We start from the raw sequence: 18,563 nt of genomic DNA, 5'->3' as shown, positions 1-18,563 counted from the left end.
GAATCGGGAAACAGCATGTTCGGGAAAAGGAAATATTTGGCGACCGCGTCACGCGTCCTTAGAGATTGCGCGCGACCGCGACGGCGTAAAAATCGTGGGCGCCGGAATACCGCGGGTACCAACGACGAATTTCGTATTCCCGGATGGTAGGCTAGTCAGCTTCTGACAATACCGCTGGTGAGTGACGTCGACGTATGTACGCCACAGTATATAGACCTAACTGTGCCATACGAAATGCCCGCCTGACCCTATTGTAGCAACGTATCTGAACCTGACAAAAGAATCGAGCCGGAGGAAGATGCACCCAATGAATTTTAACATTCCTATATTTCTACATTGAGCATCTTAGAAAGCAAATTGATCAAGTGCAGTTTTTATAAATTTCGTATGTAATATCGCGTAATTAAACTACGCGTGTAATACATTGATGTTACGTTTTCGTAAAACAGATGATTTACTTGCATAAACTAAACTCGCTTCTTACAACAGTAAATTTGAAAGAGTAACGTTTATGACAATATTCTTCTCTAGTTTTCAGTTTGTGGAGTTGGTCGCGGTGTAGTCTCTAAAATTTGTCGTTGTTTTACACCGACGAATTGCCATCATAGTGAACGAACTGTCGTTTTGACGAATGAAACGTTCAAAGATTTTCATGCGCGTACCGATAGTCGTAAGAATCTATATAAATATTTGATTGCTTTAACTTGAACGTTTCATTGGAATGACGGTTCGTCATCCATTGTAACCATAGCTTAAGACAAGTGGAGAGGAGGATAAAAAATCTGACATAGACGGGACGAGTGCGCATCAAAAATTCGCGTGGAAGACAATGCGAGTTGATTTGGAAAGGCGCGTATCGATAGGCCACGGGGGAGTTCGGTCAGCGGAACGTTGCGACTCTGTGTTCGCAGCTATAAAAGAGAGAAAGAGAGATCGAGGGAAAGAAAGAAGGAGAGAGAAAAAAAGAGCGAACGGTCGAGGCATTTTGTTTCCGATCGTTGCACGAATGAGCCGGCAAATTGGAGTCGAATTTAGCCGGCTTTTGCGAGCCGTTTAAACCTTTCGCTATGCCGCGGCGCGCTCGTAGAGTTTGCTGCACGCAAATGAAGAATTGTCAGCCAAATACGGTTCGAGAGTGGTAAGGGGCGGCGGCAGGGGATGAATGGGGCGTAATGCCGGGTCTACCCTGATTGTTGCCCTCTTCTCTCCCTTCCTCGACCTCTCGAACCCATCGGAATTTCCAGTACGAATTTCCGTCGGTGCCTGCGACGTCACTTCCGTCCCAGGGACAAGCAGAATCGTCTAGCTGCGGCTCGTCGCCGCGTTTTACCTATCGTGTGCCACCCCATTTTCGTGCCTTTCGCCGTGTCGAGGTGGTCCCATCGAAACGTTCTAAAATCAACTTTCTAATATTCGATCGATTAGAATCGAAAAATCAACTTCTTCAGTTCGGCGATCGTAGACGAAACGGTTCGAGTGATCTTCTTTAGGAGAGGCGAGCTCTTCTTCTGAATTAACGAAGCGTTACGTTGGTGACCGCTCGTGCTATTTATTCGATTACTCGAGAGAGACGAACGCGGCGATCGGTAGGCAGAGGCCAATGAAATTCCCATAGAATATCGCCCCATGTCTTTCACAGTCCGATGAACCTTGACAATCGGCCCTCTCGGTATTGGAAAGGGAACGCGGTCAATTTGAAGCAAACGATCGCTGACAACCGAAGGCCTGACCGCGCGCGATGAATTCCGGCTAAAAACCTCGAAAACGTCGAATAACGCTCTTAAAGACCGTGACAAGCTTTCTTCGGAACGAGAAGGTTGCGCTCCAGGTGTGCTGCTTCTCCCCGCTCGATCTGCCCCTGGGAAAGTGCCGACTCCGTAGGGTGAATAACATCGGGGTACCTTAGCTCTTAATCCGTCTCACTAATCCTGACAAGTATGTCTTCATTACCGGAATAACGACGTCGTTTATTGACGTCATATCATCCTTTAAGGTTGCTTAAAATTAAATAGGACAGTATTCTTTTTTCTTGCTGCGGATACGTAACGTGAATAGCGCACTTGATAAGCTTTTTATAGATCACGTGATCTTGAGTAAGCCATTGTACATGGAACAATCTGTGAAATGTTAGCGACTTCAATTGGAATAATTTCTAATGGTCTTTGAGAGTGTTCAGTGATTTTCCTTTATTTAGTTTATCTGAACATTGACAACGCCGATAGCATGTTTCTTCTTTTTTTAATATTTTTGAACTTTTCCACTTGTTCGAATTATATAAAGGAATCTACGTAATTTCTACGTCAATTAAATAACGTCGCTTGTTAAGATCTAACTCCGAGAAAGTTAGTCTTCATGCACTTGAAGATACCATCGAAAGGTAAAGTCCTTTCAAGAAGCTCGTCAGTGTGTAAGGGTTGTCTTCGTGGAAATCTCGCCGCAGCAACAAAGTTGAAATTATCCGACGTTAACAGGCACGTTAACCGTCGTAAAAAATTACGTGAAACTTGAAAAAAGCAACCCTTGCGCCGAGGGGTGGGATATGTCTGGCCATTCGGCGACGAAAGACCGGACTAAAGCACGTCGAAAACAATGCCACGTAATATAATATCGCGAATGGTTACGTGTATCATTATCCTGTGGCCGTTATCGAGTACTTGCGGCGACAACGGAAAAAACGATTTCGTACTGCGATGCTTCCGCGCGTCTGTTGATACGCGCCACCTCATCGTCTGATACGTATTATCGTTAGGCTGATCGTAAAAAGGGGTTACACCGTCGAAGGGTAGCAAGATTGGGATAATTCGTGAGATAAACGCGCGACAATCGCGTGCTCGATGCGTTTGAAAAGTGATTACGAGAGGTAATAGACTGTCGGATGATTTCTCTTGATAATCTTTTTAATCCATTTTTGGATTTGGGATTTTGCATTTTGAGAATGGAAATTCAAAGAAACGAATATAGTGGAGAGGAGGAGAGCGAAGGATATGAAAATCTATTATTCTCGGTCTTAAAAGCTGTACGTAATTACACGCTACCTTTTGCAAACATTATTTCTCGTCACCTACAAATTGTCTTTTAATTACTTCGCGTGTGGTAAATATCGTAGAGGCTAACGTTTCGATCATACGCGGCATACAAAGACTCGTACATTTTTTTGTTCGTTTCGGGCGTGTTTTATCCGCGACACCCTCACAGTGCTGTTCCATGGGGGTGTTTCGTTTCGCGCTTTACGCCAGCACTACTCTTTATTATCGTTATCGTCATCATCGCAGCACGGTTTTAACGTCGAAGCTCGACGTGTACATTGCGTTACTTTTCTATAGCCGTCGTTTCGGCGTCGTTGTTACGCCGGTAACTTTCGACACGATTGCGCGTTGAAATCCAACAATATTTCTAATACGATCCTCCGGTAGCAATTGCGGTATGATAAAGATAATTTGATACTTCGTTATCGTAGAGTGGATGTTGGAGAAGATATGATTTTTCAACATGGAATAAAATTATACATATTATGCTTCATCGTTAAAGGAACGTTTAATTCTTTATCTTTTTATCAAATTGTACTAGGCTATTGTTACTTTTCACGCAATGCTCTGAATTCAAGAAGAAACATACACACGTGCATATGGAGGATCCACTGTCAAAATCTTCAATCCACGCTACAGTTTAGTCATAATATATTCATGAATTTAATCATTATAATATAATGACTAAACCGTTGATTAATGGTTTCAGCAGAGGAAGGATATTTACTCGACAGATGTCATCTTTAACGGGAGGCTGGCTTCCACTGATTAGCTTCTGAACTCTGCATATGGTAGGGTGTTTTGTCAACTGAAACCTATTGTATAGGCTTTTAATTTTTAAATAAACCTGAGAAGCATTGTTACAAAAAAATACAAGTATAGAAAATCTCATATAGAAATATTAAAATTCACGGACGTAAAATACGTACAAGCATAAACGTAAAATTAATATAGGTCTTATGAATGTACAGATAATATTCGCCTAATAAGTATCAACCCCATTCCTCGTCTCGTTTGTTTCTTACGGAAAATGAAAAAAGAAATTCAATTTCTAAGCAACTTACGTTCGATGTAACCGAAGGTCCAATTAGAGGCGAGACTATCGCGTGTGAACGTAGTCTAAAGCTGCACGTGCACGACCTATCGACAGAGGAAGCAAGGGGAGGAAAGTGTGTACTTCAGTATCGCCGTTGGGACTTCACAAAACAGATTTAGCAGGTGAGGTCGGCAGCAACAGCGGGGGCCCCGTAAAGAAAGCGTTTAATTAACCCTTTGATCTCGAAAACAGCGTGGCAGCCGCGCACTTAGCTAACGGGCTACATTGATACCGAACTTCGTTAAGCACTTTAACCTTTACGAGGTTCATTTTCGAATTAATCCGCCCTGTCGATTCCCTGTTCGTTCGTAGCTCTCTTCGAAAAACACGATTCGCCTCTCGTGTCTTCCGCGTTCCTCGGACACGATCATCGTGCGAGCAACGAATTCCCTCTCACAGCCGCGCAATTTCCCCCGAGAGTCCTTTGTTCTTCGTTACTTACTCTTTTCCCATTGATCGAGTTTCGTGATTCAAGGTAAATCATGGACTAAATATCGCAACTTCTATACAGTTGGCGTGGAAAATACGAATCTTCGGAGAACTTCGCGTCAGATCTTTTCGCGATATGAAACTTTATCCGTTTAGTTAACGTGCCCATCGCTAATACAGATGTTAGTTCAAATTGTTTTCAATTTCATTTTAACTACTGGCCCCTAAATCTTCAAGGAAATTTGTTCCAAAACATTTTTACTTTTACTGTATTGTAATACCTGACACCCTAGTAAGATACACAAGGAACTACGGATCATTATCGGATATAGGTCAATATTTGCGTAAAATTTAATCTGCTGATTAGCAGGTGGAAGGACGCGAATCCTCGCTAGGACGCAGTTGAGGAAGAAAGAGGATGATGAACAAGGCAACCCCGTCCGTTGGGCCGTAAATAATAAAACTGCGGAGGTAAATATAATTACCTAACTGTGTGTGTAACGTGTTTGTAAGCGGGCGTGCCGCGACGGAACAACAATCATAAGGTTCTCTTGAAAACGAGCCGCTTTTGAAAGGGCTATATGCCCCTATGCCAATGGCGCGGCAGTTTGAATTAAGATTTCAGTGGTCCCCGGTACTCGTCAAGATTGCGCCACTGGCCAATTTAATCTCCACCGGTCCGCGAACGAGATCCTTTTTACTAACCCTCCCCCATTTTGTTTTCAACCGGAGATCACAATGCCCCCACGTAAACATCCCACTGAATGGATAGCCGATTAATTAAGCGACCCTCTTTCTCGGGGTGTCCTTTATGGTAGCCACGTCTAAGACGAATGTGGATACACGAGTTTCTAGATTTAACTTTGATTTTCTTCCCTCTTGGCAGATTACATTAAGAAATTGTAAAATAGAACGAACAAATACTAATATTTTTTGTCCTAAGTACGTAGTATAAATCGTCTATTAATTTTTAGTATTCTCGAATTATTTAGAACTTCTGTTTGTAACGTGTTTGCCTGTCATTTATGCGATAAATAAACGATTCGAATAAACATTTTGATATTCAAGCCTCAAATCTTGAGTCGAATTATTAACAGGCATTTTCTATCACAGGTTTATCAGGTTTTTCGGTATTTCCCCGTCAAAATACTGTATTATACTTTTTCCTAGCTATCTTTAACGTCCCTGCGATACGAGACCGGTTGTTAGCCGAGCTCTTTACCAATTAATTTCACTGCCACATATTCCATTAATCCTATCGCTTTCGCCATAAAATCCTCGACCATTCCAGAGCAAATTCAAAAACTCGCTTTAGTCGAACGGACAAACAGCCACCATTTCTCCTTCGACAACCCTTGCTACCGTTTGCCCTTGGAGCAAGAAAAAAGGCTGGAGAAAATTCCTCTTCGACTTGCCAGTAAAAATGATCCACCGGAAAATTTGATCGGATAAATGTTCCCAACGATGGTGGTCGCGAGCTACCCTTAACTCGATGCCCTACTCCCTACGATCTCGGCTGGAGCGTATGGCAGCGCACAATGGGAGCCGAGCGGGTACGTAGCTAGGCGAACATTATGTGTATCTGGCTCCTCCAGAAAGAACGTACGAGCGAGCAGGTAAATTTAGCGACGAACGTTCGAATGCGCCGCTCGTATGCGAGCACTCGCGGTGACTCGAGTGCGCTTCGAGTGTTCGCGTAAGGCACGTAGATAAAATACGTGCTCGGTACACGTACGCGCGGGCTGCCCTCTCCCCCTTTCCAGCCTCCCCAGGGTAATTGGCCCTCTTGATCGCGTTCGTAGGACCGCTTTTCAATATTCTCGTTGGCGTTCCTTTCTCCGCGCCCTACGTCCGCCCCGTGTTCCTTCTATTTCTTCCTTTCTTCTTCTCTCAAACCTCTTTCTCGCGACGATTCAACTACTCGACGCGTCCTCTTCGACTCACCGCCTTTTGATATATATTTTCTAATTCTATCAATGGATTTTGTAAGATGTTGAGTGTGTTGGACTTGGTCGAATTTGGACGTAATTCTGAAAATTATCGTGTCGTTGTTTTGGGTTAGGAAACTTGGGAAACCTAGAAAATTAGGATTTAAGAATCCTCTCTTTGTGTTGGTTGTTTCTTTGGTCTGCCTGGCATTTGTTGCGAGATCAATTCGTTTCTTGATCACATCGGTTTCTGGATTTGTCTAAATTGAGAGCAAAAGGTAACTCCAACGCTCTAAATAACAAACTGTATAATTCTTTGACTAAAGCAAATGTCGGTTTAATATAATATTGAAATAACGAAGAATGAGAAGAAAATATCCTGTGCAATAACATGTGATTTGGAAAAAAGAAGTTCTTCATTTTGAGTTGAACAATGAGTTTCTTTATTTATGATTGGAACAGCTTACAAGTGCGCATTCACATAAAAAATTCACCTCTGTTCTCGATGCCTTAATTACGATAAATATTTTCTTGCACGTTATCTTCGCTCGCTTCCGTGAAATTACATTCACGATGGACAATGTTTTCGTTTCCGGCTGGTGGCAGGCTTGGAGGAGGATTTTTAAAAAGCGGACGGCTAGACCCCACGCCAAGTCGGTGGGTTGTTCAGCGGACAGGTCAGTTTGGAATTCGAACAAGCTGCTACCGTAGAAGCTGCTGCAGGGCGGGGCAAACGTCAGGCAAATGGGAAGCATCCCTAATTTGAAACTGAGAGAAGAGAGAGCAAACAAGTGGCGAAACCCGGTTCGACGCTGTTACGGTGTCGATTTTTCAGCGGCAGACACACGGTTGACCCGTAGATTTCGACTTCGATGCAGTATAATTTCCTTGCCCGGTGTGATTCCACAATTTATACAAAATTACGCGTGAAAACATCCTCCTTCACGCTTGCGACTCTTTCATTCGGATATTTGAATAATTATCCTTTAAGAATACAGTTTTCTTGTAATTTACGTGACAGTGATTTTGATATTTGTCGAAGTAATTTCAAAATTCAGAAGAAAGCTCACGATACAGTTCACAGGTTACCTAAGCAGAATCGAAATTTAGAACTATGAAAGAGACCTTGGTCCTAGAATCCCACGAATAACGAACCAAAGCTCGCTATTATTTTTAATCATTCGCACTATCCTCTTATCGTAAGCAAACACTAAATGATCTTCGATTTTTATTATATCCGCAGATGCAGAAAATGTATAATTATGAAAGTCACGTTAATTTCAAGATGCTACGGAACCCTAATCAAATCGTTCTATCATCTTCAATCATCCGTAGCATCCTTTTACCACGACAAAAGGATATCACCGAACTAAATTAACCCTACGATTCCTTCCTTTCTCCGTCACACGATGATCAAACTTCCAGCCACGTAGACAGTCAAACGAAAGGTAACAAAGTAAGCAACGTGTCCTCGCGGAAAGTAGCTTAGCGGATCGTTACGAGGCGCTAGCGCGGTGTTCATCGACGCGACCAGAATGCAAATAAGGAAAAAATACGATATTCTGCGTATCGAAACTCGTTCCTGATGAGAGGGAGAGCAGGGAGAAAGGCGGTGAAAGGGTGGGTGACCAAAGGCAGCGTTCTTTTTTGGACGTTTGAAAAATATTTAACACCCCGTGACGCGCGGATCCACACCAACGACGACGCACACATCGCCGATATGACCGTTATAAATTTGCCGCGGAAACCTCTGATTTTTAGTGGCAATGATTTTACAGGGATATGACACCCGCCTACGCCACGCTACCATGTAAGGTGCGTGTATTTTGGTGATTTTTACGAGGCGAGTTTACGAGGCTCGCGCGCCCTCCGCGGCTTTCGTAATGATCTTCGGAAGTTTGCGGAAAAAAAGGCGTGACCATCGAACTCGCAGACATCGATCCCTGTTCGTTCTACGACCAATATGTGTGTTTATTGCGATCTGTAAACAGAATCGTACGGCTTAGTCAATTTTATCGGGTATCCTTTATTATATATTTTATTCTGTTCTTAAGAGTATTTACAGATTATGTTATAAAATTCTTAATTTTAGTCTTCTAATTTTAGATAGTCTTCTGATATCCGATATAATCTTTGACGATAAAACAGCTGAAGTTAAAGTACTGTTGACTGTCGGATATCATCCATTTGGTTTCTCTCGACGTACCGTTAAGAAGCCATCTCTTGCTACGTACTAAGGAGCATCGCATACTCTGTGGACATTGTAGTTGCATAAATCGAATGATCAATCACGCAAATTGTTGCCATCCGAGTATCGAAGTCTTCGGCTAATCTTTAGTATCCTTAAGACATTCTCTTCGGTATCTTTTATGACGACATCGCATTATATCTTATTCTTAGTCCTTTTACACTTTGTTCTTGTCTCATTACTCCTTGCATATATGCATCTTCTTCTTTGCTTTTGTATGTACATACTTATCATCCTATTTTCTGCCGCCTAAGTTAATCTTCTGCGGCAAGTTGGTGTATCTCGTAATAGCAAATAAATACGTAGAACGTGAATCGAAGACAGTGAAATTATTCTTCTTCTTCTTTCGAATTATTCTTCGAAATTCGAAAATGGAGAAAGCTATCCCGTTGGAAGTTGCCATATTTTATTCTATCCATCCGTGCCTCAAATTTATTCTCAACTATCCTCTGAGACACTAAAACCAGAAGAAACGGATAACAATTACTTCCAAATACACTATCCTAAAGAAGAACTGAAATTATTCTTGCAATCTCCATCGAAAGAAACTATCTGCCGAAGAAAAGAAGCAGCAACGATCGTCGGTTAAACTTCGGTTCACCCAAAGTATACCCCACCAAGTATACCTATACCATGGAAGAAGTTTTACCTCCACGAAGGACAATCGAGTCCCGGGCTTGGGAATTTTATCCTTATTGGATTACGAAGAAACAATCCTAAGTCGTCCTAACGAGTGCTTGGCCGCGTAGGATATCGTTCGGGCTCACGATAGATATCCTAATGCCTCCTGACAAGCGTGCCTGTCCTTAGCCGGTCGGCACCTTTTCGAGCTATCCGCTACAATTATCCGAAACCACGGCGAGCTTCGGTCTCTCTCGTTGTTTTTTTCTATCCTCCGTTTCGCCTGTTCGTTCGACGCTTGTCCATGGCCAGCAGGATCCTTTCCAGGGATTCGCCTATTGTCTGCGACCGAGAATCCTTCGGGTTCGCTGTTTTCTTGCATCGCGGTTGGCCTGATGAGAAGCTAGATAAAAGTTTTGACAAGATTGCGGTGCCCGATACCTGGTGAACCGATAACAAAAAGCTGGTAATGAAAGTTAGCGCGTTCTGTCACGTTACCGAATGTTTTGTTTGTTGATACTCTGTTTATCTTCGCTGATTAGATAGGCATACCGAGGAATTTTAATGATGTGTGTGCTGATAACGAGGGATCGCTAAGGAAATTCTGGTTCGGCAAGTACACTCGTACGTAGAATCGTTTTAGTAGTGTAAACAGAGACGATGTTTAGACATGTTTTTTGTATGTATAATTTTTGTGGTTTTAAGGCTTTGGGTTATCGTTATCTCTGACGGGACTGGATGGGATTGAACGAACCTTGGAGAACTTACAGAGTATTACGTGGAAATTTTCGTAGATCTTGCAGGAATCTAAGAAGAAGTAAATTCCTTTGGCGTGGTACTGTAACTTGGATTATAATCGTTGAGATATGTATAATTTTCTGTGCTGGACTAGGTTAAACGCGCAGTAAGAATACTTGTATGTGAGTATCAGTGTGTGGGACTATGTGTGTGCGCGGCGTCTCAAAAACAGATGGATGCAAACTGTTCGGTCGTTAGAAGCATCTGGGAGAGTCGTCGGTTAACAGTCGGGTACGAAAGGAAGTGCTGAGACGCGTGCAAATATGTATCGATAAATATAATAGAGATCACCCATTAAATAAATGTATAACTATTTAAATATTAATTAAAAGCGTAAATGTTGCGTTCCCATAACATTATTTCGGCTTCAAAGATCCAAAATTCTCAACAATAATAGTTTACAGTATGCTTGATTCTAGTTGAATCTAATGCTTCAATCTAGAGGGTATTGTCTTTTTAGAGATCTGCGGATCTGATCCGTCGTGTCAAGTGGTTGGGTAACTAATGGGTTTTGGTGGTTGTTAACTCTTGTATTATATCTGTTTCTGAACCTGTATATTTCCTCTTTAACTGTGGGTATCTTAAGGTCGCGATATATTGTTTCGTTGGTGCATCCATTAAGGATCTTAGAGTCTTTGATTGGAATCGTTGGAGAATTTCTATGTTGGAATTACTCGCTGTTCCCCATAGTTGGATCCCATAGGTCCAAACAGGTTTTAATATGGCTTTATATAGCATTATTTTGCTCTGCGTGCTTAAGTTGGAACGTCGGCCAATGAGCCAGTAGAATTTTTTAAGTTTAGCCTTGAGTTGCCTCGGTTTGTCTATGATGTGTTGTTTCCATGTCAATCTGCTGTCCAGAGAAGAATCAAAGTTGCAATAGAATACATGAGACTACATATTTAATAGTTTTAGATTAAAGTATAATTCTGTGACAAATCATCGTGAGCCAAATATGAATCGTATCCTATAGAGCAAGATAATTTGGATCATCTAACAATTTCGCAACATCCTAAAATTCAAGCTTGAACTTTGCAGAACAAAGGAAAAGAATATGTTCATCTACTATTGCCAACGAAAACCCAGTGCATCGGAAGACGCGAACGAAACGGTTAGTATCTACTAACGTAATTTTTGATTCCGCCACACGCACGTGTCGTTAAAAAACAGGAAATATCCGTGGTCAGGATTTACAGTGCGCCAACGAATAATAGAGACGTCGAGGGAACAAACGATTCTCGTGACGAAACGCGACAATGGCGCGCTTCGAGTTCCTACTGTATGCAAATTGAAAACGCATTCGGATAAGTTGCAAGCATCGATACGTAGTACAGTGTGTTCGTTCGGTCGGTCGGTCGGTCGCGCGACTTGGCCGGCAGCGGCATGCAATACGCGCGGTACCAGCGTCGCTTTAAAAGTTAAGGATCAATCAGTCGCGGCCATTGTTTCGTGGCATTGTGCGACGAACACCGACTTGTTTATGGTCCCGAAACGATAGCGTGGAGAAACGATAATAATAATAGACGGGTGCACAGGGGAGAACGCAACAATAAAGCGGAGCGCGATCGCAATGGTAAGCTGTACGACGAACGAGTTCGAAGCCGCGAGTTGGCTTCAGAGTGAAAAACAAAAAAAAAAAAAAAAAAAAAAATTTGTGAGCGAGAGAGAAAGGGTGCCACAGTGTGAAATATCCTCCCACGCGAAATTAGAATTTCGACGAACGACGACGCGCGGGAAAATACGGGAAGCTGGCCGGCTTTTGTACCGTGCGCTCTATAGTCGTAAAGCATATTCGAATTTTTCGCCCGCGCTTTCGTACTGCTACAATTTTTCCTTCGTTTTACCAGCAACGATTGTCGATTCGTCGGATGATCATGTTTTAAGATAGTTTTACATACGTTTTACGTAGACTTTATTGATTATATCCGAATGTGTATATATTTCAATTTCCCTATGTTCATTAACTTATTCGCTATATTCTTTTCCTTAACTAAAGTTGCTGCTCGATGTTCAATCGAAATAACGAAGCGTTACATAGTTAAATTTGTAAATTGTTTTATACAAAGTGATTCAAAATGAATTTTCTGAATATTCTGTAAGTGCCGAGAATACTGCTTATTGCTAATAGAAATCGAAGAGAATTAGTGCATCGTATCGTTACAATAATAATATATATCGTCCGAAAAGTGTCTTTCTTTTACGGACACGCCTTTTACAACGATGCATCTTCATACAAACATGAAACCTAATCTATCAAACCTTGTGATCTTTATCTTGATAGATCCATTATTTGCTTATAAAACGAAAGAAATTTTTCGGACGACCCAATGCTAATAATATGTACATATTCTTGGCAATATTTTATAATAGTATTGACTTCGCATAACAATCTCAGCCTGTAAGGAAGAGACACTGCAAAATATGATGTTTTTGATTGATCATCCATCCTATCCATGTATTGTTAGCAACGATATCGTTAATAACGATACCTTGTAGTCGACACACAAACAATCTGCAGCAATCAGCAAAACATTGATGGTGCCATCGAGGTGTGTCGATTCTATGCCGTTACCACTAAGCGCACTTCCATTAAAATACGCATAATAATGCGAATATGTCGTTGTCGATCTGATGTCGTTTCCATGCATTGTGCTGTTAGATGGACGACGACCTTTATCGACCGAGATATACAATTACTCGAGGCAGGCGATCCTCTAATTATTTCGAGCGATGTAAATTGGAATGGCGGAGTTCCGCGGGATCGGCTCGTCGTTGACCCGAAAGCAGGCACGCCGATGTTTTAATCATTCCAGACGTGAGGGAAATAATTCATTCGCGTTGCTATTTACCGCGTTAATTATTAAAAGTGCATTATGACGGTGTGCCGTCGCACAGCCTCTGACGTCGCGCGCACACCCGCCAGAATAAGTAGATCGCAATTAATAAAGTAATTAATCATGGGATAATTGAACGAATTAAAGCCGGATAAACGAGTCGCGAGTACTTGTACGCGTGCCACGGTACCGTGCGCCATAATTTCAATCGCGTTCCTCCTTTGTTTACCCAGCGAACAAAATAGGAGACGTGAAATATGGACGTAGATCGACAGACAGGTACTGACCTGTAAGGTATTATATACAGCGACTACAAAAATTATTTATACATGGTCGTATTTGTTATTGTATCTAGATACTAATTAACTAAATCCAGATGTATTAAGTTTCATATCATTTAGTAATACTTACGACATTTAGTACCTAATACTTATGGCTTACTGATCTTAGTAACGACTACCTTTGATAAAATGAAGACGAAACGCAGAACAATGGAATGCGGAAATATTTTTTATAACCACGGTATTGTAGTATCGTGGACGAGGGGCCTGGTGGGTGTCGGACGAATTATAAACAAGCGGTTGCGGTGCATGTGCGTGGTGGGGCTAAGACAAAAGGCAAGGGGTTGCTAAGGGACGATAAACGAATTAACAGTTATTTTGAGTTGAGAAGTCAGAGAGTGCGAATTGCGTTGTCGAAGAGTGTTGCTAGTGTTGTCGAGAGAGCGTTGGATTCGTGGTGACGAGAGTTGCAAATTAATTATCTAGTTGTCTTAATTATAATACGTTATTGTGATCAGTTCACGTTAAACAACCATCGTTTCCTATTTAATCAACATCTGTTTAATCGATTTATTGTAAATAAATTAATTTTAGTAAAGATTCTACAGTATCTATTTTAATGGTGATTGAATTTTATTGTAAATTGTTTCATCATGTTTCTTAATTTTTCTTTAACGAAGATAAGGAATTGTTGAATAATCGAGGAACTTTCTGTAAGAAGGCCTCATAAGGCAAAATGGCAAATCGAATAGATTTATTGAAAGTTTCGGTCCTGAGTTTTTAATGTTATATTTTGTATAACGCATAATATATTCAAAGATTTTCTCGTAAAAGTGTTCAAATACTTCTGCGCGCTACTGTAGGTATATATTTTTCGTACTGTTTCAAGCCTAGTTTATATCAATATAGTATAAATTAGTTGCTTAAGATCCACATATTTTATAATAATAATGTAAAACGACAAAGAAAGATTTGTTCGTATTTTTAATACCAGAACACGATCTGGAACGAATATTCTACATTCACATAGTAAAATCTACAGCGATGTTACAATCAAGCAAAGAGGTTGTAGATAGATTCCAGGAATGACTGGAAAGTGGAAGTAAATCGAGTTCCAACCGTAGAACAAATAGAAATAACACGAACCTGGAGGTGGATCGAGCCACTGTTCAGCAGAAACAGTAAGACTTTCCATCCTCGTCGCTTTCCTTCTTCTAGCGCTTGCTCTCGCTTCGATCGAAGATGACGCGACGATGACGAAAGTCATTAGCTCTACGTCGGCTTTCAATTAATCGTCCTGGCCGATTGCAAGTTTCGATTAACCGATTACCATCGACAAAGTACAAACGGAGAGCTTAATTGGATGTTCGATCGTTTTCGACCGAAGGAACGGGGATAGCCAAGTGTAGCTCGCATCCAGACGCGAAAACGAATTCTCGAACGTTATGCAAACAAACGTGTGTGAGCTTGCGCTAAGAGTATAAAAGCAGCCGGACAGCAATTAAAATTGGAACTTAATGAGTTCCCTACGAGTTGCATACGAAAATGAAGACGTCGCGGCTTCTCTTTCATCAACGCGAGAAAGGCGAGATCTTTTCAAGACACAGTCAGCGGTCGTGTTAATCGCGTGGCATTTCCTTCGTCCGTTATTTTACTATTATTTCCTTCGTGCGGGTAGAAACGAGCGTATCAACGAAGAAAATCTTCGTCCAAGAGAGAAAAGAAAAAGAAGTCGAGGGGAAGAGGAAGTGGTAGAAAGTGGAAAGAAGGGGAGTCTGACCGGTAAACGGAGTAATCATTTTATCCCGCTTTAAGGGAAGCACTTGAAAGTGTCGTATAATTTTTCCGGAGCACGCGCCGCGCTATTTATGCGCGTAACTCGTGTTTTCCGCAGCCGCAACTGTACTCTCTGCCGGGTTTTAGCGTAATCGCTGAAGCTATGCCGTTTCACGGATGAATATAAATAGACGCGTGTGCCACTAGACACGGCCCGTTCCAGCCACTAAGAGATTCGACTCCTAGTTTTCATTCTGGACGCGACTCGCCAACAGTTTCGCGTGGACACGCGCGCGTTGAATTCGCGAACGAGTCTCGCGCCGATCGTTTCAGGTAAATCGAGAGTGTCTGAGGCTGCGAGTCTTCCAGATACGCTGCGAATACACGTTGATCGTGCGCTTGTTTTCGGTAGAACGTCGGTCGAGTGAACTGTGCAGCATGGCAAAAAGAGGCTGCTTAGCAATTGGATTAGGTAAAAGCTGGTGGACGACGACGTTCCACGAAACACGCGTTCATTGCCGATGGAAGAATGCTGTTCCACTTGATTGAAGAATCGAGAGCTGATTCGTGTGGAGATACATGCGAATCATAGAGCCCACGCTCTATCCCAAATGAATTTTCATGATGATCTTTTTCCTTCGCTTGAGAAGTCTTGTTGCACATATTGTTCCATCTAGTTATCGTCCAGTGGTGTTTACGAAGTTTGCCTGCGACTATCGTTTTAGCCGATAAATACAGATTTATAAACGATATAATTGGAATTCGCATAAATTTTAAGAAAATCCAGATCGTTCTCTAATCCGGACTAAGCTATAATAGAAATAGATCGTTTACCCGTAGTAAGATCTATTGTACATCGAAGATTTAAACGACGACTAGAAACAAAAGCAATAGGAGGATACATTTGCTCATTGATGTTAATTAGACGAGACGTTATGGAATCCGTGGTTCGGAGCAGTACTAAAAGACGCGATACGTATCAAGAGATATGTGCAACGAAATATGGTGGTCCACAGAGAACGGCGCTCGTGGTTGGCCAGCGATAAGTGACGTTACGCGGCCCGTGGGAGGGGCAAAGAGGCTGAAAGTAATAAAAATAAGTAATTACTCGGAGTAATCGGCCACCATTCCGGATTCCCGAGGACCGTGGTCGTTCAATTAGCTGAAAGTGTTCTTTCACTTCCACGGTTACCGCGGCAACCATTGTCCGGGACCTTCAGGAATTCATAGTTGGAACACAGGGACGGACGGACCGATCCCCAAAATGCTCGCAGTTTCGTTGATTTTTCACGGTTTCTCGCGTGACAACCTCGATCTCTGTATATCTGATCCTATAACAACGTAACACGTAATCAAGATAGCCGTGTTGCAAGCACAAAGTAAACAGATGAACGATCGCTACGAGTTTACTACAACGTACTTCGGTCGAGATAAACCTATTGCAGATTGTAATACGCAAAAAAGTGGACTTAATAACGCTGACCAAGAACGGTGAATGGCAAACGAACCATCCTCGTCGTCATCGTCGTTCTCGTCCTCCACCTCTGCCCCCTCATCGTCGTCGTCGTCGTCGTCGTCGTCGTCGTCGTCGTCGTCATCGTTCTCTCGTCGTCGTGAAACACGAACACAGAATGAGACCCAAGGTAGGTGGGGGGAAGGCAGAGAGGCGGAGCGTAATAAAAATAAGTAATTACTGCGAGTAATCCTCCCCCTCCGTCGCTGGCCTCCTCATCTTGCCGCCACCCCTCTCGTTCTCTACGAGAGTCGTTCAATTAACGGGAATACTGTTGTCTTCCCTCACTACGTTTCCCTTCCATTCCCCCTCCGACAGCCGGAACCCCATCCCACGCCCAGCGTCCGCGAAACCCGCGAAATGTTTCACTCGTAAAGTCGCGTGGAGTGCGGACTGCGCTCTCTGTACACCGGGGTAGGGCGAAAGAGGGGAGATATCGATGCCCCTCCTTCACTCACGCCCCTGACGTCCATCTATCCTTCCCCCACCGCGCTCACCCCGTTCCCCTAGCATCGCGCGTCATCCCTCTCGCGCTTCTCTTTTCCTCGTCCCCACCACGCCGCGTTCCTATCCCCACCGCGCGCCCACCGCGGCGCTCCCCGCTGTCCCCACCAGTCACCCCGCCATCCCCTCAGTTGCAGCCTATCCGCTCGGGCACCAGGCGCGCTCACTCTGGCACTCTGCACGGCCCGAGCCGGAGTGGGGGAAAGCTCGAAAGCCCCACTCGCTCGTCCGCCGTCGTGCTGTACGGTTCGTGTCGTGGCTCGTACATGTTCTACGTGTCGCGCGGTGTGCTTTCGCGTCCGACTCGATCTTCACACACCGGTCCCATATCTCATGTTTGACAGCGGTGTATTTCGCGATTCGAGCGAACAGTTGCGCGAGATTCGCTGCGTCTTCTCGTCTATCGGCCGATATCGCGAATCGGGTCGCGGCTGCATCGTGTTACCTCGTCGAGTTCCGATTTTCTCCTACCGAGGAACGAGCGGAGAACTGATGCGGAACACCGCAACGCAACTGTGCTCGCTGTGTCCACGCTAATCACCTGGACTACGTATCTTGGATGATCGGGAAGATACTGTCGTTCGTAGAAGGGAGCATCGTCTTCGATGATCGAGTGGACTGAACTACAGCCGGGAGAGGTGCATCGTGGTCGGTGCGTTACGAGAGTCGTTAGGTGCGGGATTCGCGATACGAAGCGAAGCTTAAGATCAATAGTCGAGCGTGCAAGACGCGGGCTTTCGAACGAAAGCTTCGTTTTCTCGATTCCAAGGTTTTCGACAGAGTGACAGGTCATAGTCGTTGCAGGCACCGTGACACTGGGAAGGATCCGCAGGACCGGTGCGTTGACACCTGTCCGTAGCTGCATACGGACCTCTCATAGTTCGTAGTTTCCACGAATGTCGTACCGTTTCGTATAATCTTTCTGTGAACCGTCGGATCGACCGACAACAGCAAGCATCGTGTTCACACGACGAGAAGAAAAATAATAATAATCGTGTCGTTAGACGAGTGTCGTTCGTCGATCTACTACATTGTGCAAAAGTGTCTTTGTTTGTTGTCTGTTTGGCGGCCAGCGTCTCGAGGGAATATTACCGTCGACCAAGAACACAGCCTACGCATGCCGTGGATCGAGGTAAGATATTCCCGCACCTCTGCCACGGACTATCAAAATTCACGTAAGTCCGTCAGGCTCTGTATCTACTTTGATCCTCGCGCGTCTTATCGTGACCGCCTGCTATCTGTCGAAGAAATCGATATCGTAGATCGCTGATAACGCTCGAAAGCCCTTGTATTCGACAAATTCGAGTGAAGCACTACATCTGTTTAATTGAATCTCACTGCACGATTTACAATCGTTCGGGTGTCTTGTCAAATGTGTCGAGGCTGTAGGTGTTAGGTGAGCGTAGTACTCGCGAGCTTGCGGTCTGATTGTGAGTTTAGGTCTGAGTCGCGGTGGCTCACGTCACGTTTCTCATCGTACATAAAACATATCGAAAAGCGAATTCTTAG

At 43.4% G+C, this 18,563-nt stretch overlaps 1 protein-coding gene across 5 annotated transcripts in view; it reads left to right on the top strand.

Moving 5' to 3' along the window:
• The window catches only part of LOC122573583 (LIM/homeobox protein Lhx9), a 410,158-nt gene that overhangs the window by 221,602 nt on the left and 169,993 nt on the right, over window positions 1-18,563 (top strand). For 2 of the 5 annotated variants that reach the window (XM_043740152.1, XM_043740148.1), the window contains exon 1: window positions 17,094-18,186. The exons of 1 other annotated variant lie outside the window; for it this stretch is intronic. The gene's annotated coding sequence lies outside the window, so the exon portion shown is untranslated. Of the gene's footprint in view, window positions 1-16,659; window positions 16,681-17,093; window positions 18,187-18,209; window positions 18,230-18,563 lie in introns of those variants that run through there. 2 more of the 5 variants (XM_043740150.1, XM_043740151.1) reach the window with 2 other exon arrangements.

The sequence above is a fragment of the Bombus pyrosoma genome, linkage group LG12 (genome assembly GCF_014825855.1).
Source record: "Bombus pyrosoma isolate SC7728 linkage group LG12, ASM1482585v1, whole genome shotgun sequence".
NCBI classification, from domain to species: Eukaryota; Metazoa; Arthropoda; class Insecta; order Hymenoptera; family Apidae; genus Bombus; species Bombus pyrosoma.
Note: the sequence above shows the minus strand (reverse complement) of the source record. Positions and strands in the feature narration are given on the sequence as shown.